This window comes from Buceros rhinoceros, unplaced genomic scaffold, assembly GCF_000710305.1.
Source record: "Buceros rhinoceros silvestris isolate BGI_N320 unplaced genomic scaffold, ASM71030v1 scaffold2272, whole genome shotgun sequence".
Lineage (NCBI taxonomy): Eukaryota > Metazoa > Chordata > Aves > Bucerotiformes > Bucerotidae > Buceros > Buceros rhinoceros.
The window spans coordinates 109757-115296 of NW_010400532.1; the positions used below are offsets into that span (position 1 = coordinate 109757).

Here is a 5540-nt window from a genome sequence, read left to right on the forward strand (position 1 = left end):
CAGGAATGTCAGATGGCGCAGGCAGGGGCGGCGTTTGGAAAGGCCTGGGTCTCATGATAGACCCCGAAACACAGGCTGACTGTTGCAATCCCTGAGCCCAGCCACAGTGCCCCCTCTGTTTCCTGCCTTTCGTGGGGTTATGCCAACGTCCTGCAAAGGAAACCTCTTTCTGCTGCCACTTAGTCGCTCTCTAAGGCTGTCCTCAGCGCAGGAAGCTCTCGAGGTCCAAGCATGGGTGTTCTCCTGCTCGCATCCGCAGACCCCACACTGGCAGTAAGTCGAGCTTTGCTGTGCAGGACGCCCAGTCCTTTGCCCTGTTCCTGTTCTTTGTTGGAGGCAGCCTTTGCTGTCTGTGCTGTGTTCACTTTGATTGACAGAATAAGGTCTCCAATGTACTAGATAAAGGCAGTTACGCAAATATATGCCACTCGTATCTCCCAGCTCTGCCTTGCAAGAGAATCGAGCTCAGTATCTTCTCTTTGAGGAACAGCATTTGCAAAACTCTGAAGGCAGCCCCATCCAGCGCTCCCCGGCGGCGAGTGTGGCCACGAGAATAAGTGCTTCAAGGGCAGTGGGGAGAATGCCAGGAAAAAATGGGATCCAAGGAGGAAGAACAGACAGGGCTCCCCATCCTGGGTGGTTTGTGGGGAGAGGAGAGTGGAAGATATTTTGACAGAAGTGAATGTCTTGCTCAGACTGTGAACATCTCAAGTATGGTTTGCTGGTCCCGTCTGCCCGTGGTAGTCCATACTAAAACCCACAAATTGCTTGCAGGAGGATTTTTGAGTCAAAACATTTGAAAACTTTTTATAGGATTGTTTTTTGTCTTAAAGACTTGTGCTTCAGTATCTTGATAGTTTCGTCTTGTGAGGTTGAAGCTGGAACACCTAGAGAACAGTTACTGGGTAAGTGATGCTAGCATTCCTCCCGGATAAGCTGCAGTTCTTTAAAGACATGACTCTAAGGTTTAAAACATGACTCTGGTTTAAAATGTGTTAAAATGCTGGTCACCGTCACAGCCTTTCCCCCCAACTTCTTTTCTGATGCTGGTGCCACTTGCCTGAAGGTGACTGCAACAAAACACCTCAGGAACTGTAAATCCCATGTCAAGTTTGAGAGTCGGGTATATCAGTGCTTGTGAGTGTTTGCAAATCCCTGTTGTGATACTGGCTATTTATGCATAAGACCCCCAAGACTCTTTAAAACCCGACTCTAGGCCTTTACGGATTGATTATTGTGGATTTGAATGTTTTCAGCCAATCCTTCCAGATGTTCTTAAATGTCGAAGCCTCTGTCCCAAGCATTTCTCGGTGGGGAGGGCTGGGTTACCTTAGTCAAAAGAAAGCAACTAAAATCCTTGTTTCCACAACGCTAATCCATCACTCGCTGTTCCGTGCTCGAATGGTTGATCTTAGGTCATATACTACAAGCCTCCCGCTCTCAGCAGCGATAAATAAAAATGAAGTGACAACAGTAATGTGGATTAATCAAGAATGTACGAAGCTGGCAGGCAGCCTGAAAAGTGCCGCTGGGCTGTGTTCAGCGCTCAGGCGCTGCCAAGGTGCAGCGTGTTTGGAAAACCCGGGTCGGTGCCAGGCTTCTTGGAAGTAAACTGTCGTCTGCAGGGAGGAGGAAGAAGGTATTGAGTTGCATTTGAAGCCTTTAAGAACCGCGTAATTAACGTCTGTTACTCAGTAGCTGTTATGGTAATACTAAAGGGTAAATGAATCCATTAATTGGGATAATAATCATTATGGACAAGGTTGTGACTGACCATATGACTTCTCCATTCATGGCACTCTGGGTTTTTTTCTCTATTTAAATACGCATTGTGAAGGAAATGGGGTTAGCGTGGCTCTTCCTTGTTCCTGACTCTGTTTGCTTGAGACGCAGTATCAGGGTTTTAATTGTGATGGCTTTGGAACTGAACCATTTATTTACTGAGCAACCCTGGAAAGATCAATGCCGTCACTGCACGTGCTAAAGCACATTCCTTCAGCAGACACCAGTCTAGGTGCGTTTCAAGCTATCCCTTTCAGCATAGCAACGAGAGATGCTCGTGGTAATGGCTCCAGCGTGGAACTCTGGTAAAGAAACTCTCTGGTGGATTTATCTGAGGGTGGTTTTTACTGGGGCTGAGCTGCTGTGCAGTCGGTTATTTGTGTAAGGGAATGGGGAGTGATCTATGGCAGCAGCTCCTCAGGTGGATGGTGTGCTGGGAACCTCCCACCTGAAGTGACCGGTCAGTGTAGCGTGGTCTAGGCTACTAGGGATGATGAGCAAGAGGAAAAAACTATTTCTCAGAGTGAAATGCAACATCACATCAATCTGCTGCCATGCAATGTTATTTTTTTAAGCAACAGAAGCTTTCACAATTATGTGGTAGTTTGTTAATGTCGTGTCCTTTGGGCACGGTTTGCCTTTAGGAAGCAAGCTCTGAATTAGAGAGATCAATCTGCCAGTACCCTAATTGTGTTGTACTTCGCTCTGAAGCAAAAGTGAAAATCGCTGCTGCAACCAAGGAGGAGAGGGTAGCGATTATGGTTTCTCTCTGTAAGCGAAGCGTTTTGGCAGGGCTTCCCTTTGTCATGTGGTGCTTTGTAGACAAGGCTGAGCCCGGCCACAAATTACAGAGGACCGTTGGCTTTATTCTGCAGAGACGCTGAATCCTGCCCCAGGACCAAGCAAGTGTAAATGCGTTGCAGAGGAGCAGTTTGTCAACAACTGGACTTGTTTTACAACTTCTGCAAGAGCTGGGCTTGGTTCGAATTCAAACTACGAGGAGGATTGTGGTGGATGTTCCTGTTTGTTGTAGCTGCCTCGGTGTTGATTCCTGACACACACACGTTTTTCATAGCAACTCGGGGAAGTCGACAGCCCACTGGGACAGACAGTCCAACGCAGTTTCTTATCTGCAGGCTGCGAGGTTACTTTGATTAATGTGTTAGATGTTAGGTGGCCTTGGGAGAAAGACAAGATGTGCGTTATGGTGCCTCAAACCTAGACCACCTGCATGTAGATAAAGTTCATAGGCCCTGGAAGAGCTTCTGCGCTTCCAAAGAGCAGGTTCATTGGGCACGATGTCCTACCAGTTACTCCAAGAGCATCTCCTGTAGTTACACTCTGCTGTTCTGAAGGCCGCTGGTGATAAAAAAAGACGGGTTAAAAGTCATTGTCTTCCGCAACAGCTAAAGGTGCTTCGCCCAACTGGTTTTATAACTGTGTGTTAAACTAAAAATAAGTTTTATTTTAGAGGAATCACTGGCAGAATTCTCAGGGGGAACACGAACTGAGCTTGGGCCTTAAATCTGCGTATTCCTTCGGTCCTTCCTAGAGTTACAGAGTGGGTTTGTGCCCCGGGTTTGCTAGAAACCGTCAAGCAGGTGTTTCCTGTCACTGCGTGTTGCTAGACCCGTGATAAACTGACCCAGTCCAGTGAACACTGAGGTCATGAGCAAGATCTACGTGCAAAGTGAGAAGAATCAGTTCCTCGTGGGCCAGCTGTGACTGCCTGAATTCTGCGCTTCCTTCCAGGGGCTGGCAGCCTCTGAACCTCGGACTGCGAGGACCTGCAGTGGGATGGAGATGGATGGGGCTGTAGAACCAGTTGGCAATCCAGGGCTCGGGCTTGGCAGATAAGGAGGAGCTGCCTTTCTGTTTTCCTAATGCTGCGTTTTTAAACTGCTCTGTGCTTTTAAAATGCGGTATTTGTTTCAAACTTTGTGGGTTCCTTTTGTCAAAGACCCCATTAGGGACATGAGCTAGTAACGGTGAGCTGTCCCCAGTGTTTCATCTCCTGGGTCTTGGCTTTTCAGGGTTTCTTCTTAAAACTGATGCAGGCAGCTCCCCAAAAAGCAGCTATTTTTCCATTTTGACTCCAGCTCTATTAACAAAACTTCTCCAAAGCTGCTTCTGTTTCTTGTGCTTTCTAAATAATGTTTCACCCTTCCACCCTCTTCCCTTGAGTTTTGGGCAGCTGCATCTCTATCACAGCTGCTTGCAGACCTTTTTCCTTGCAATGTTCATGTGTTTTGTCTCTACAACGCTACGCAAAGGAGCTGGAGGCGGCAAGGGGTTCCCTGCACCGTCCTCTGGCCAGTCTGGGGGGGATGCAAGGGGAGTGGGCTGCAGGAGCCGCCGAGCTCATGCGTGTCCTGGGGAAAGAGCATCTCTTGGAGGCAGAGTCCAGGGGTTGGTGAGCCACTGGCCTGGCCCGTTTCTTAGGACCTTAGTGGTATTTTCCAAACACCGTCAAGACTGTGCTTCATTCCGGGGTGTCAAGATAAATGGATTTGTAATGGAAGCACTGTCAGCTACAGCATGTTTTTAATTATTTCCCTGCTTCTGAGGTTCTGTTATTCTGTACGTGATGTGGTAGATGTGTGTCCTGTTGCGTAGCAACCGTAACTGGGGATATGGTGTGGGGTTGGTTGTTTTTTTTTTTTTCAAACACAGTTTTTTGGTTTTGGACCTACCAAATCTTTTCTGCCTGGTAATTAGTTTTAACAACAACATGCTTGTGTGCTTTGGTCACTTAAAAAAAAGATATTAAAAAATCAGCTGTTTGCTTCAGTGATGTGCCCAAGGAGTGAGAGGTAAGAAAACCGAGACCTGCCGAAGCTGCTGTTGCTGCAGCAAACCTCAGGCAAGTGGTTCTGAAAGGTTTTGTCGTTTTGTTTTACTGACCTGGGGGAAGTCATTTTTGAAGGGGATTTTGGTCTGGTTTATTTTAAAGGGTAGTGGTGCTGCTTCTCTGTGCTTTAGTGCTGGGTAGATTGCAGTGCATCGGGGGCATGGGGTAAAGAGGGTGTTGTGGTTAAATACCTGCCAGGTCCCTATAATCACGTATAAATACATCTGCATTCGCTCATTGTCTTGCTACCTGTGGCACGGTGGAATTTTAGTTCCCGTTACTTAGTGGTTGGTCTGTTAGTGCCTTTGAAGTGTTTCTTTTATGACTGTGAGCTCGCGTTGGGTTATTTAATATTCTAACAAGTTGAAAAGCAGCCCCCGTGCTGCGGCCGCCCTTCCCTTCACTCCCGTGGCTCTCCGTGACCTGCTGCTCTTACGGTATAAATTTACTAAAGAGATGATTGATACGGAATTGTTTAAATTACACCGTGTCAGGAGAGCAGGGGGTTTCCTTCACGTGTTGGGAGCTGTAAATCCTGTTTCAGGTTCATGAGGTGTCTGTCAACCAGCCCTTCAGAAAGAGGCTTTTTTCTGGGAGGAAAAATGCTGGTTAGGATTTCAAATGGGTCTTCTTAGCATGCCTTGATTTCTCTGTGCCTGTGCAGGTGGTGGCTGATTTCAGCTTAGCACCCAGCACGTACCTGAGTTGCCAAGATGGGTCAGAATGAGCAGGGATGACTCCGCCGTCATTCAGACCAGGTCTGGCGCAGCCTTGTGTTCCCACGTGTACTTTTCATATTCCTATCTGTAATTGGAATCAGGGGGCACAAGGAAGTGTAATTTTTAGAGGAGGAAAGCTGCAGTGGTTTCCATTAAAGTCTCTTATTTTTCCTGCTGCTTGCAATTAA

At 47.3% G+C, this 5540-nt stretch overlaps 1 protein-coding gene across 1 annotated transcript in view; it reads left to right on the forward strand.

Moving 5' to 3' along the window:
* Window positions 1-5540, forward strand: part of LOC104489695 (rho GTPase-activating protein 32-like) — a gene marked incomplete at both ends in the record, with an annotated part of 65453 nt that overhangs the window by 44349 nt on the left and 15564 nt on the right. The window lies entirely within an intron of this gene.